Below are 16,127 nucleotides of genomic sequence, written 5' to 3' on the forward strand. Positions count from 1 at the left end.
GCATAGCTTGCTTATTCTGTATCCCTGGCACAGAGAGTGAGCTGAGATTGTCACCGCCAAAGTAAAATGATGGTTCTGGAGGAACATCATGGTGGAGGAACAAGAGGGAATGTCCAGGTGTGCACCGGCCAGCCTACAGCATGCTGACAAGAAAGGCTGCCCAGTAGCAAATTTTCTGGGGAAAACCAATGGGAGGAGGGAGCACCCACCCCACAAGCACCGACAGATGTGGTGATCAGTCCATATCACATGGCAGAGAGAGATGTGCAGGCACAGTGTGTCTGGCTGAACCACTGTGTTTGTACATTGTCGGTTCACAGATGAAAAAAAACCTTCAAACTAACACAGTTGCATTTAGGCAGAAAAGAAACTGCAAAACTCAGAAAGAGCCACAATCAAGTTTGACCAGAAAAACACCGTCTTGCATATACACATGAACTGTGTTCACATGCTCTTCTCCGTATAGCATTTTTTTTTAATATAGCCACATAATTATGTATTACATCATAAAGCATACACAAAGGAGCTGAAGTAAAGATTCTGGGCCATCTTTACTCTTCCTCCCTAAGCATCTGGTGGTTTTATTTGCAAACTATGTAACACTTTTTATGTGTAGGATTGGTCTTGCTCACAGTAGGTGAAACAGACTATAATGTGCAGATCTAACTTCCAGTCTGCTGTAAACTTGCTGCAGTCACTAAACTAATACACATTGCAAATGTGGCTTGCATATAAAAAATACAAATTTTATTTTTTTCCTTGAGTCATGTATATTCTGATTGGGGACCTAGCCAGACCAGCTCCACAGAAGAAACTCAGTTTACCTTCCTTTAAAGCAAGTGATGAGGGTAACTATCTAGCTGCTTGATTAATGAAAATTGTCTTCAGCGTGAAGCCTATGACTAACATGTTCAATAGGTCTCTCTTTATTGATAAATTACCATATATCTCCAAGCATGCTATAATTAGGTAATAGGGCAGAGCTGTAAATCTAATTCAATTTTTATTGATGTATTTCAGCTCTATATTCCATCCTGTGAGACAGCTGGAAAACCAAAGTGTTGTTTTTATACCTTTCTAATTTCAGAGAAATACATCCACCACACTCATGGAAATCTTCTGGCTACAATCTACAAATACTGAGAGTATTAAACAGGGAAGTCATGAACTCTTGAACCATTTTTTGTTGCTTCTTCACCTCTTTCTGCTTGTTTCTGCATTCCAAGCTCACGTGAAACAGAGAAAAAAAAAAAAGAAAGGTCCTTTCTCATTGCTTAGATGCTTCTGCTGCTGTTTCTCATTTTATTTGAGCTTGGGTTTAGCTCACCTATAAATTCACTAGTGTGTTGAATCTGCCTGAAAAGCAGAGAAGCATCCATGAAAGAATGGGCCATCTCAGCTTATCAAGGTCCTAAACAAAACGATATCGGCCTCTCCGTTCCAGCTGAAAGGACTGACTCTTCTATTTTGTTTTGGATTATTAACCTTTGGTTTATATGAAGTGCTGCAGTTTGCTCATGTCCTCAGCAAGATAACCTGAAAAGAATTAAAATTCACCGCTGGGATGTAATTAGCTCATCCTGGAAGTCATTTTGCACAGTACAGGAGGAGAAAAAATAAAATAAAATATATAAAGATTATCAAAATTTGCACATTGGAATAGAAAAGTTACTGATCCAGATACCCCTCAATTTATTTCACATGGAAGAAGTAATGACCTGAATCATCTTAAAGGTGAAATGCAAAGATGAAGCAAACTTTTCTGACTGATACTAGCTTTACATACTGTCCCAAACCATGAACCAAAGTGTGGTTACTATTCAGGTGCCCCTTCCCAGGGCAAAGCTTCAACTAACAAACCAACACTTTCCTCTTTGCCCTCCATAGCTTACATTTCTCTGTGCTTACCACTGCCTTCACTCAGTCTAATTGTCTCCCCAGGCTGCTCTTCAGCTAATTAGGGCCAGACACAGGTAATATCAAGTGATTCATTCCACAAGCTTCTATGATGCCAAGCCCCACACCAACCAGCTGAGAACCTGGGCTGCTCTGTACTTCTATTTTCTCATCCACTGGACTCCTGTAGCATACAAGGATTCTCATGTAATAAGTTCCAAGGGAAACATCAAAGAGGTAGTTTGACTGAATTAGGTTCTCAAATGTTATGATACATTGATATTTCCTTACAAAGGCAGATTCCAATATTTAATTTCTGAATGTCTAAGTTCCCTTTGAGAGTTGGATGAAAATAATTTTCATCTCTTGTAAGAGTGTAGAGAGGTGATTTTAGTGAAGGTTATAATGCCAGATATTTTAACTGTTTCTTCATATGACAGTGAGCATGCTAAAAACTCCTCAATAAAGCTCTAGTTTCCTTTAACAATATGTGGTTAGTCTGCTCGTATTTCACTTCTGGTCAATATTGATTATTTATTTTTTCTGAGTTATCTGTTGCCTTTCCATTACCCCTTGTCCATTACTCTTTGGGAGTCCTGCATATTTTTTTCCTTCCGTCAGTTTACTTTAAGGACTGATTTAAAGATAAGTCAGACTATTCAAAAGCTGTAGCCATTGGCCATTCTGTCTTCTGCAGAGCCCCAAAACTGTGTTCCCTTCTGTTGCTATGTCTGACTACTTGTGCACAGAAATACATGCTCCTTAAGTTATGAGATGTCAGAAAGCATCAAAGAAAAGGATTATAGGTATTAATAAGAAGCTGCTGACAAGATGGCCATTGGCAGAAAGAAATAACCATTTAATGTAAGACAGAGGAAGCTAGGATTTTACTTGTGAATAGAAAAACATATTATAGATGGGAAATAATTTCTATTTGCCAATTTATTATTTGGATTCTATTACTTCGAGAGTTTTGCACTGATAAACAATAGCAATAAGAAAAGCCTGGGCATTTTGAATTTTACTGGAGGGCTTATGTTATAGCTTTCTTAGTTTGCAAGAATGTGTCTTAGCCTCTCATCACAAGGTAAATCTCAGACTTTGCCTAATTTATGGAAAGGCAAAAATATCACTGGTTAGAATGAGCAAGCTTTTCAGAGGAGAACACAATAAATCCAGAAAACTCCGTATTTTTCAACAGACAATACTAAGTCATTTGAGAAAAAAAATGGCTGCTCCCATCTGGTCAGCATCTGCTAGGCTCCATGTCACTACAGAATGTGTAAGATTTTTTTTCCTCTAGTTTTACTAACTTATCCCAAATTTAATTTCAGAAATTAAGATAGATGAGAGAGAAAGAGAATCTTTGTATACCTGTCCTGGTTTGTGTGTATGTGTGTGTGTATACACCTGGTATAAATACCTGCCCTGGGACATCCCTGTACTAATATCTCTTGTGTAAGATGTAACTCAAATACTTGGCCAGTTCTGCATGCTGATCCCAACCATCTTTACTTCAGTTCTCAGGGACATGGTTCTTTAATGAGAATTACTATAATGACTGCTGGAAGACCCCATTGCAGCCTTTCAATACTTAAAGAGGACTTAAAAAAAGATGGGGACTGTCTCTTTGCTCAATCAGATAATGACAGGACAAGGAAGAATGGTTTTAAAATTAAAAAAGGGGGGGGGAAATTAGAGATTATGAGGAAATTCTTCATTCAGAGGGTGGTAAGGCATTGGAACAGGTTGCCCTGAGAGGTTGTGGATGCCCTGGAGGTGTTCAAGCCCAGGTTAGATGAGGTCCTGAGAAACCTTATCTATAGTGTGGCATCCCTGCCTATGGCAGGGGAGTTGGAGTTAGATGGTCTTTGAGGTCCCTTCCAACCCGAGCCATTCTATGATTCTATTCTGTGACATTTTATATCCTTTACTTATTACTAGCTGAGTGTTGACCAATCTTTGTGTTAAATTCATGACAATCTCTTTGGTCAAGAAAACTTTCTAAACTGGTGAGACAAACAAGCAATGATAAAGGAAAGGCAAATTGGCATAGCCAGTCTCAGGAGCAGCATTAACTCAGCTTGTCTTTGTTTTCCAGCTCTGTTCTGTGTCCCCCAGCCTAGGATGTCTGCTCAGAGTGAGGTGCAAGTAAGTGGGCAGCTTGCAAACCATAGCTACTGATCTCACACCTCTTACAGCAATCATGAGGCTATTTTGTAGTTTACTTGATTCTCTTCACATAAAAGACAATCTCAAACAATGAACAATATCAATTTTTTCAGTTAGCATCATCTGATTTTCATACTTATTAAACATCCGCCTTAATTTTTCTTAATGTAAATTTAAAAAAAAAAAATACTGTAAAATTTTCCCTTTGAAGTACAGGTGAAAGAAATTCATGTGAAATATATGCCTGTGGAGGTAGCGTATTTTTTGGAATCAGTGGGTTCCTGACACGGCAAAGCAGTAAATGCTTTGTTTATATGAAATGCATTTTCATCCAAAATGTCTTATTATCCTGTTTATTGGTTCACTTTCACCTGTTTTATAATATCGTTGTTCCACTTTCCCCAGGGAATCACTGTTGATTTGAAGCAGTATTAGATAAAGACAAGGCCATACCATACTTCAGAATGATTTCAAGTTTCCTTTATTTTGAGAAAGGTTGATTTAACATTAGATCAAGCATCTCTTGAGATCTTTTCATAAAATTGAAGTTCTACTGAAATATCATGTTTTGAGATAATCACATGCCTTAGAAGTCACAGATTATGTGTATCATGTAAGATATTAAACCTGTCAAGATGTTGTTTTTAATATGTCTTTTAGTTAAGACCATATCTTGACATGAATTATTCCTAGCATAGTCTCTCACACACTGGTTCAGCAAGCAATCATCCACTACATCCATCATTTCTGTTGCTGTCTCACCATATGTCTCAGAGGGGGTGGAGGGGGGAAGTTTCCAGTTAATCATTTTTTTGCATTTGGTATGCAAATCACTTAAAATTGAATGATGTGGCAATTGTAAACAGAATTGTCCTAAGACTGAAGTTTTAGCACTCAGTTGTTTGATAGGTTTGCTGTTTGTTTTTTGTTGTTGTTATTGTTTGTTTTTTTCTTGCATTTTAACAAAATTTTACAGCTACAAAAAATTCTCATGATAATCTCTAGCCTATTTCCTCCTCAGAGATATGTTTGCAAAAAATTGGGTGTATATTATCTTAGCAAGAGGCGTCTGCTTGTAATATTTCAAACCTTCATCTGCCCTTGGCAGCCATGACATTCATTTATCTGACAAAAAATAAAATAAAAAATAAAAAAGTGCCAGTCAATGAGTGAATACTCCTTTAAGTAAATCTGTTAGCAAAGCATAATGGGTGATGTGCTCACTGAGGCTACGTTGGCAACCACATCCTCAAAGGCCTTGTGACTCCTACAGCCAGTGGGTGACACAGGGCAGCCAGACTCAGTACGGACATTCAAACAATAAAGCTTTTGCTTTTAAGAACAATCTGTTTTCATCAGCCGTGAATTAATCTACAGAACAGTGGCACCGCGTAGGTTGCTCTTGGCTCTCTGAAGATGCATATAATGAGATAAACAATGGCTTGTTAAGTTTCAGGTTTGTTTTGTAACCTCATGGAAAACTCTGTGTACTGCTTCTCAGTATTGGGAATTGTCCAGCTGTAAATGCATATCAGTAAAGTACAGAAGGCTCAAATTTAGGAAACGGAGCAGAGCCTAAATAAAATATTTACAAAGAATCATGAAGGCACTGAGACCTGTATTTCTCAGATATATAAGCAAGGATGCTTGTGCAGAACAGGAGAAGACAGAGGTGGAAGAAAGGACAATTATCATCCTTCTGATTTTTTTTCTGAGGTCTGTGCTGTGTGTAGACTACCACGTAATCTCTCAGGGTGCCTATACTTTCTCTGTGGACTGTAGCAGAGATCCATGGAAGCTATCACCACCAACAACTGGTTTTGATTTAATACTCTCTCTGCAATTAAGACATTTTATAAGCAGCTCTTTGTTTTGTGGGATCATCAGGTCAACTTGTAGCTTAGCTCATGAGACAAATACAGCAGCTTACTGAGCATGTTTTCATCTTTCCATTCAGTCAGAAAAGCTTCATACTTCTGATAAGGGATCCTCCTACATGGAGCACTGACAGACAATCCAATTAAACAAAAAGGGGAAAGAAAGAACATAGGGTCAGATATTTTTATTATTACTATTTTATTTAGTGCTTTATGCACATAGAAGCTTGTAGCTACATGTTGGAGCAGGAAGGGTACGCAGATTTCCTTCTGTCAGGTGACTACAAACTGCTGGATGATGCAGTGGTATCCCCTCTTGGTCCATCTTTGATCTTGAATTTTGAAGGTTTTCCGCATGGTGGAACAGCTTCAGTCGGAGAGACATATGCTGTCTGCCCCCTCACACTCCACTCCATCTCCTGTAGCCAGCATCCTAGTAGCTGGGCCTCTCATCTCAGGGAGAGGTGAGGTGTGGGTTTGAGTACCTCCAGAAGGGCAGGAGGCTGGATGTAGTCCCTAAGATTCTTCACAAGTAATCCAGCTTTCACTGTAAAAGAGCATAACATATAATGGCAGGCAGTTGTGGAGAAATAAAAACAACTTCAAAATAAACTTAGAAAGTAAACTAAAAAAACTAATTTCAAAATTACGGTTTTTAGTATATGTACTTCAATTTTGTCTATTTTAGTCACTTTTTTTTTTTCTTTAATTATAATATCCTCAAACAGTGTCCCTGGAAAGCAGCCCCGTTAATTCTCAAGAAGAAGAGTTACAAATGCTACATTCCCTGCTATTGACAGAGAAGTGGTTGTTTCTCAAGCTGCTTGGATATTACAGAATATTTCTCTGCTGAGCATTTCTGCTGTTCAGAAACAGGAGGTCTTGCAGTTTAGTGACCATGAAGGCAATTCTATCCAGCTTGAAGTTGTTCTTTGGAACTAAGCTGTGCCACTGTGCCCAGAAATTACTCAGATACCAGTATACCTCTTATACCAGTACTTTGAAACCGGGCCTGAATAGTCCTAGGTCACAATATGGAGCTTCAAAATCCTGCATCTTCATTTAAAGATCACCACCTGTTTTACATAAGGAATATGTGGCTCTTGAACAGGCAATTGATTCCCTCCACAGATACCCGCTTCTGTCTTCCCCATTTGCTGAGCCACTCTTCAATCACTGCAGCTCAAAAACCAGTGACCAAAACCTCTGTAGCTCATGCCAGTATTTGGGTATCAAAATCTTTGCCTTTCAGGGGTGGAACAGGGGTATGCAGGCCAACTGAGGTATGGCATTTTTCTCCTATGTCATCCCTATGTTATACCCAGGAGAAAGAGCGCAGTCTTTGTCCCAGACAAAAATGATTGAAAAATGGTTGAAAAATGATGATTTATTCCTCTGAAATATGGCTCTACTTTTTTTTACTGTTAAATTAGAAACTGAGGATGTGACACAAAATTTGCTCCATTCCTTGAAAAAGAACTAATGAAACAGATATGGGTGGAAAAGGTCTTTGACCAGGAACCTCACCTGAGGAAGGCCAGTTGAGGACTCTGTTTCACACCATTCTTAAGAGGAAAGGACACTTCTTCTTTAGCTGAAAAAGTAATGACCACTCTCTGAAAATCATATATTTTATTTTCCCCGGGTAAGTCACAGACATTTTACAATGGCAATAAAGTTTTAATTTAAAGCATCAAGGATACAATCTTTCAAGAGTTAATGCTTGGTTTAGTCTCTGGCAGCTCTTTGGTCCAATTCTCTTGTCTTCACTTTTCATGGTCCATTAATGAAGAGATGAACTGCAGAAGAGAAACTTGATCCATTAAATCTATACCATTAGTTCTTTTGTCCTCTTTATCAATTGTATCCAGACCCAAGTAGTGGCTGGAATTTTCCAAAACCACCTACTGCTTGTACCATGTTTCTTTCCTGTTTGGGCAGTTGCTATTTTAGTCTGTCTAACTTTTGACTACAAGATGTCTTGCATGGAGAGAAGACTTGATATGAATACAAATATTTTATTGACTCATTTTATTTCTAAAAAAAAAAAAAAAAAAAGCTATGACTTTGCATAACTCTTGATCTGGAAAGTATTGTTTTGTTGCCTAAAGAAACATTAATCATAAATTCAAGATAGACAGGAACAGAAATAACAAAGATGAAACTGGAACAAAAAATGCATAAAACATTGGAAAGATGTAAATAAATTTGCCAAACATGCCTGTTATATCCGAAGAATATCAATGATTTTATAGAAATAATTGCTTACATGCTAAAGCAAAATATTTCTGATCATGACTGCTGTGTTCTGTTTTGATAGCCCAAGATATTCCAGTGTCTGAAGCATCTGAAACATTGAAGTCATTTTCCTTTCAAAGTAAAGAGAAATATCAGATACAGAAATAGAACTAACAATAATAGCTTTTTTGATAATAAAAAAAAAAAAAAAAAAAAAAAAGGAAAAAGGGAAGAAAGAAAAATAACAAGTTTGAGTAGCTTATTTTAAGGAAAGATAATGAAACCAGATTTTCTTTTATTCTGAAAAACAAATGCTATGAACATTTTTAGCATAAATAGATATTAATTTAAAGATCTCTTTACTTGACAAGCTATTTTCTTTGAAACATGGACCCAGAAGATTCTCAACCATTTCAGTATCTGAGATCCTAAATGGCAATAACTTTTGCTCGGTGGTAATTTCTCTGTGATAGCAATTTTGCTATTTATAATACTTTGTGAGTTTCTAAATGCTTATCACCTTAGAATGAAAGTTATTTAACAATATTATGGACAGGCAAAAATTATTTTCCAGCTACAACAGGTGAGGCTGAAACAGACAGAGATGGTCGTGCCAAAGCTCTATTTTGGATGCTCAATTTGAATTCTTCTAAGCTAAGCACCGAAAAGACAGAAGCATCTGAAATTAATGGGCCTGTGTTAAAAGCTTAATTAAGGACACTCTGAGGAGAAAACTACAAAAACATAAATGAATTCACTTGGTGCAGCACTGTTGCCCATTTGAGGCTACCTCCCTTCTCTCACCACGGTACACAGGGAGGGTCAGCCACAACTGATGCTCATCCTTCTTCACTGCAGCTGTTACAAGGGACTGATCAAAATGTCTTCATCCATATAAAATCAGGCCACTTGAGGATTTTCCATCTCAACACATGGAGGTGTCACTAAAAGGTTGTAAATGGGGGACGTACTTCTTCTGCCCTTCTGGGACAGAAGGTGTAGGGCTGGGAGAAGGAGGACAGCACATCTTGGAGGCTTGTGGTATCTGGCCACAGTGGCATCCTCCTATGCAAAAGCCACTATGGATGTGTGCAGGCCAAGGAAGGGAAGGGATGGGAGAACAGTGCCTGGCTGCTCTTCTGTGTTTAGACAGGGGCAGGAGCTTCAGCACCCTGTGGTCCTGTCAGCCTGAGAGGAGGGGCTTGTCACTTAGAATCATAGAATCATAGAATCATAGAATATCCTGAGTTGGAAGGGACCCTTAAGGATCATCAAGTCCAACTCTTGACACCGCACAGGTCTACCCAAGTTCAGACCATGTGACTAAGTGCACAGTCCAATCTCTTCTTAAATTCAGTCAGGCTCGGTGCAGTGACCACTTCCCTGGGGAGCCTGTTCCAGTGTGCAACTACTCTCTCTGTGAAGAACCCCTTCCTGATGTCCAGCCTAAACTTCCCCTGCCTCAGCTTAACTCCATTCCCACGGGTCCTGCCGCTGGTGTTAATGGAGAAAAGGTCTCCTGCCTCTCGACACCCCCTTACGAGGAAGTTGTAGACTGCGATGAGGTCTCCCCTCAGCCTCCTCTTCTCCAGGCTGAACAGGCCCAGTGCCCTCAGCCGTTCCTCATACGTCTTCCCCTCCAGGCCTTTCACCATCTTCGTAGCCCTCCTCTGGACACTCTCCAACAGTTTCATGTCCTTTTTATACTGTGGTGCCCAGAACTGCACACAGTACTCGAGGTGAGGCCGCACCAGCGCAGAGTAGAGCGGGACAATCACCTCCCTTGACCTACTAGCGATGCCGTGCTTGATGCACCCCAGGACACGGTTGGCCCTCCTGGCTGCCAGGGCACACTGCCAGCTCATATTCAACTTGTTGTCTACCACGACCCCCAGATCCCTCTCTTCTAGGCTGCTCTCCAGCGTCTCATCGCCCAGTCTGTACGTGCAGCCAGGGTTTCCCCGTCCCAGGTGCAGGACCCGGCACTTGCTCTTATTGAACTTCATGCGGTTGGCGATCGCCCAGCTCTCCAACCTATCCAGATCCCTCTGCAAGGCCTTTCCACCCTCATTCGAGTCCACAACTCCTCCAAGTTTGGTGTCATCAGCAAACTTGCTCAAAATGCCTTCTATTCCTACATCCAGATCGTTTATAAAAATATTGAAAAGTACCGGCCCTAAAATGGAGCCTTGAGGGACCCCACTAGTGACCGCCCGCCAGCCTGACGCAGCCCCATTCACCATAACCCTTTGGGCCCTGCCCGTTAGCCAATTGCTCACCCATCGTATGATGTTTTTATTTAGCTGTATGCTGGACATTTTGTCCAGTAGGATCCTATGGGAAACCATGTCAAAAGCCTTGCTGAAGTCCAAAAAAATCACATCAGCTGGTTTCCCTTGGTCCACCATACGGGTGATCTTATCATAAAAGGAAATCAGGTTAGTTAGGCAGGACCTACCCTTCACAAACCCATGCTGGCTGGGACCAATGACTGCTTTGTCCCCCAGGTGCGCCTCAATACGTTCGAGAACCATCTTCTCCATGATTTTACCAGGCACTGACGTGAGACTGACAGGCCTGTAATTGCTAGGGTCTTCTTTCTGACCCTTCTTGAAAATCGGCACAACATTTGCCAGCTTCCAGTCTACCGGGACCTTAAATCTAGGGGGTTTGGCACTGTTACCCAGCATGGAGTTAGAAAATGCACACCAGACAAAATATGTTTCCAATGTTAAGGAAAAGAAAGAGAAAAGGATTACAAGAGCAGTGGAAATACTATACAAAGGATTTATCTATTCTCTACCTGTCTCGCTTGTAGAGGATTTGGATGGATTTTAGCTACAGGGAGTCAACTATTCTGACTGTGTATACAGTAACAACTGCACAAATAAGCATGGTCTCCATTCAGATAATACAATCAACCTCTTATTTCCTTATATTACTCAGCAGCACCAGAGGCGCATGTTGTCTCAGTTTGCTGCACTGCCTACCTGTTTCTATGCTTCATCCAACATTCTTCCTCTGTAGGAAATTGAGCCCATGGTCGTCTTCGGCATATGGATTTTCTCCTTCTTAGGGGCTGCTAACATCTCATCAGTCAAGGCAGGATGCCAACAAAAAAGCAATATATTTTTTTCTGAAGCCAAGGGGGAAAAAAAGACCAGCAGCAGTGAAACTTAAATTATGCATTTTACTCAGTTTATTAACTGCTAAATTTCATTGTAAAGAAGCTTCTAGAGTGTATCACTGTTTCTCTGTCTTTTCTTTCCACTCTACAGAGACAGGAGGAACCTGCATCCTATCTAGTATGGTACCAACCAGTAAAAAACACAGAGAGTACATTTAACAGAAAGGAGAAAAAAAGCATAAAATAACATATAATTATTTTCTTTGTCCCTCAGAATACATACAAACACACACACAAACACATACAAAGAGTTTTCAATGCTGTTTTACTAAAACAAATCTTCAGACCCTCAGCAAGAAACAACCAGTAACTTATTAGTAAGGATCCCAATGGATATTGCAGTCTGACTACTTGTGCTTTTGAGATGTAAATATCAAAATCATTTTTGAAGAAGTAAAATGTAAAAGCAGTTAAAGTTCAGGGTTCCATTTTTTCCTCTTCTTTTGATAAATGCATTTACATTTTAATTTTCAGTGTTTTCAATTTTCATCACTAAAAGGCTGTATTTCTGGATAAAAAGCACAATAATAAAATGTTCTCCAGTCCATAATTTTCTTGTAATTCACAGAAATGATCTGAGGGCATATAGCTCATGACAATATGTATTATAGTGTTCAGAGCAGAGAACTCAATTGTTAGGGCTGCAATTTCAAACATATGTATATTAATGAACTGGCTTTGGCTTCATTAGAAATTCCTATAGAGTTTTTTTGCTGACATAGAATCATCTCTGCTATAATCTTACAAATCTGCAAAGATTGTCAGAACTGTGCATGTTATTTCATTTATTCGATCAATATATGTGTGTCAATGCCAATTACCCTGCAGAAATCCATATAATAGTCGTATTTTTTTAGGCCCATATGGCATCATAGATTATGAAAGGAACAGAACAATGCAACATGCCACATCTTATATTATGTGGCAAAGCAGTGTGGCTTTATTTATATGAAGAACATGCTATAAATCCTTTTCTGCTTTTGTTGAAATCAGTTCCCTTCCTGTGCTTGAAATGATAAATCAGAATTGTCTAATGTTAAAAAAAAATAAAATAAAAAAATCCAAACAAACGCTGGAAACATTATTGGTCTTTACCCATAGCATGGGATAGATTTTACCTGCACACTTTAATCACTCTGGCTACTAGAAGGAAAATGAAGAAAAAATTATTGCAACTTGCCAAACTGACAAGAACATCTACAGCTAACAACTGTTCAATGCGGTACCCATTATAAAACATAAGATTGGTGTGTTGGGCTATAAAAACATAGAGACTCTATTCTCAAATATAAACCAAATCCAAAAAAAAAAACAGCTACATCAAGAAATAAGATTTGCTGAGAAACCAGAGCATAAGGCAAACATGTAGGAGGTCAACAAAAGCCTGGTAGATAAAGCGCAGAAGTCTGAAAAACAGCATAGAATGGAGAATGCATTCAGCACACCACTGTAGAACAGAGACAGGCTGCAAGTAATAACCAGCTTCCTTGGGGGAACCTCTGATTTCATCCCAGCAAGAGAGTGTGCCGCCATCAGAAGTGCCCCTCTGCCCATGCTAAGGAAGCCCAGGGAACTGTTTGAAGGCTTGTTCTTTGGGGAAATTGCATTCTTCCTTACTGCAGTTACTGCAATGATTTTTTATTTTTTTTTTTCCTGCTTGCAGCTGGCACCTTGCTCTGCTTACATTCACTTCTCTTTCCCTCGCTAACACTTCATTTTCTCACTGCCTAGCTTTGCAGAGGCTCCCACCAGCACCTTTTGCACAAAACTCTTTTATGTCTTCTGATCAGGTTTCATTCTTCACGTTAGGCCACCCTTCTCCCCTCCACGTGTCTATCGGGTTCTTTTATCCTGTTTCAACGCAGAGAGATGGGACTATGACGGAAACAGTTCCAACCCTCTGCTCTCCCTCCTTCAGCTCTTGTGCTGTTGGAGCTCTGGTGCCTGTTGGTCTTCTCCTCTGCCTCCACCACACCCCACCTGGGGAAGAGAGAGCCTCCTCTACTGTAAGAGAATAAAAAGCCTGGCCTTTACAAAACAGTGACTGGAGATTGGCTGCTTTGGAGAAACATGTCTAAGCATAAAGAGGGAAGAACTGTTTAAGCTAAAAGCTAGAGGAGGCACTAGCGTCACTGCTGTAAACGATGCATGAACCACATCATACTGGAAACAAACAAACAAGGTTGGTCTAGGAGTCTAACTTGTTTTAGGAAAAAAGTCAAGAATAAGATCATGAACCACGATGCTTGCTTGAATCTGGTGTGTCCTCAGTCCTGGTGCAACTGATACAATTTTAAACGTGAATGTTTTATAAAGGGTAAAGTACATTAAAAATAGGAAGGAAGCATATTGGCTTCTACAGTGATTAATCCTCATTATATTTGCATAAGTATACAAATTATCCTAAATTTAATATGTGTGTATTTATTGACAGATTGATGTTGTCAATACTTTTATTCTGAGATACTGCCTACTGAAGCAGTGCTGAAATCTGAGTATTTTACTGAAATTAAAAGCATTGCGCTTGCTTCCTCACAGGATCATGTCCTTCACATTTCTGGAAACTTAGTCAAGATTGTTGTGTTCATTCATCCTAAATTTATTTGACCTTAATCCATGCTTGATGATGCACTGAGAAAGCTGGAAGGGACACAACAGACATAATAAGAGATGTGCCTCACGGCAGGGAGCAGTTTATTCTAATGATTATTTATAAACCCCTTCAGTTCCCCAAGATGTTCTTTAGTGGTTGATTATATTATTTTTCAGCATTTTAGAAGCTGTTCCTAATAATATGGCAGATTTTTCTAGCTGTTACAATTGTTTAAGCTTCTGATTAATTTTGTACAAGTTATAATGCTAAGAGGAGATACTTGCTCTGAGTCACAACCCATGTAACTAAGAACAGGGAACTTCACTGCTCAACACCTACCCCTGGCAAAAGCAGGCAGACCAGTTGAGAGTCTCTCCAAGATAAAGCTCCCTTTGATTTCTCCAGATGTTTTTTTTCCCTAAGTTAAGGCTGCAGGACTTGGCTGTGAGTTTGCAAGTGCCAAGGAGCTGAACTGGGTTTTACTACTCCATTACTCATGTGTCTCTATTTTTCCCCAAACTCTTTATATAGCTGCCACAGCTACTCTGCACCTTGCAAGAGATGGATGAGCCAAGAAACACCTCTTTAGCAATACCCGTAGCACTCACCAAGTGCCAAGTCATCTATTTTACGGAGGATACAAGCAGTAGCTCTGTGTGTTAGACTGCAGGCCAACCATCCTGTAAATAAATTCTGGTCCTTCTGAGCTGACCCTCTGCACACATTTAAACACTTCATTCTGCAGGAGCTGGGGCTGCACCGTGCTGCACAGTACCTGCAAGGAGGGCTCTGCAGTCACCGGCAGCCCAGCAGGAGCAATGGGAAGCTTCTCCTGTGGAAAGACAACTCACTAGCAGAAACCTCCCTGACACAGACCAAAAATATAGCTTGAAAAAAAAACAAAATCTATCTGAGGAGGGGGAGATCATTGAATCTTTTCAAATTTACATTTTTTGATCTTCTAGCACCTACTTTCCCAAGGGGCTGGATCCTGGTGGCTTTTACACTAAAGTATAGTGTGTGTATATATATATGCACACAAACAAGTATATATAGTAGTTTCAGCAGTGGCCATGCAGTGACTTTCAGCCAAGATCAGGTTTTCCCCCACCTGGGTAAAGCTCTGCCACAGAAAGCTGCAGGAATGGATTTACACCACAAAGCATAGCCCCACTCCCACTGCAGGCAACTGCAAAAGTACCTGGCTTGAGTAGGATGGCCATGTGTGGGAGGAATTAAGCTCACTGCAGCAGTGAAGTATCTCCCCCCTCCTTCTCACTGAAGTGCAGGCGCAGAAGTTTCTCACTCAACCCCCCACGCACCTCTGCTGGGCACCGAGCTTCGCATGCCTACCCTCCCCTACAAAACCATGCCCTGGCTTATCCCAGGTACAAAGTGGAGAAAAAATACTTAGAGTAGGCTTTGGTTTCCTTAGTCTGTAGCTTCTGGATTGGGTGAGCTTTTCTGCTTGCAGTTGAGCTGACTTTCACAGCAAATAGCATAGATTAAGCTCTGTGCTCTGAGCAGGGATTTCTCATTTCATACATCATTTATAACTTTCTGCAGTGATTCCATAAAGTCAGTATCTCTCCATAACACAAAGATGAGAAGGATGGAAAATATAGCTGAAAAAGTGACAAACCTGCAAATTGCATTTATGTAGAGTTCCAGTGCCACAAAGCTTCTACAGCAATTTTATGGAAACCTAGCAAATTCAGTATAAATAAATTTGCAGTTTAGGAAAGTTATGCATTTATGGATTTCAGCACAGTGCCATATTACAGCTTAGCAAAGATGCTAAATGTCTCTCACACAAAATGGAAATTAAATCTGCTCTTCTATTTTGTCAGATCAGGTCTTTGCCTACGGTACGCTGGGCACAGATTTCACCACTTTTCCCTCACAGAAGTTGCAGTAGCAGTGAAAAATCACACAAACAAAACCCACTTTTGCAAAGGTTGCAAACACTAAGTACATCAGATTGCTCTATAACTGGCAAGAGATGTCTTTTTTCATTTTCTGTTTCTCTGTGATACCCCATCAATCACTGGTTACAAGAAAGCATACCGAGCTTACTATGGAAGAACCTCAGCTCATTTTGATGACATCCTGATTCCAGTGAAGCAAAAAAAAAATAAAAAATAAAAATAAATCCCACAGTTTT

General features: G+C 39.9%; 1 long non-coding RNA gene across 2 annotated transcripts in view; it reads right to left on the minus strand.

Moving 5' to 3' along the window:
* Positions 1-4,659: 4,659 nt before the first annotated feature.
* The window catches only part of LOC106016290 (uncharacterized), a 33,126-nt gene continuing 21,658 nt past the window's right edge, over positions 4,660-16,127 (minus strand). For both annotated transcript variants that reach the window (XR_001188891.5, XR_001188890.5), the window contains 3 exons: positions 11,174-11,319; positions 7,473-7,539; positions 4,660-6,492 (listed from right to left, as the gene is read on the minus strand). This is a non-coding gene — a long non-coding RNA (uncharacterized lncRNA). The remainder of the gene's footprint in view (positions 6,493-7,472; positions 7,540-11,173; positions 11,320-16,127) is intronic.

Source organism: Anas platyrhynchos, chromosome 4 (assembly GCF_047663525.1).
Source record: "Anas platyrhynchos isolate ZD024472 breed Pekin duck chromosome 4, IASCAAS_PekinDuck_T2T, whole genome shotgun sequence".
NCBI lineage: Eukaryota > Metazoa > Chordata > Aves > Anseriformes > Anatidae > Anas > Anas platyrhynchos.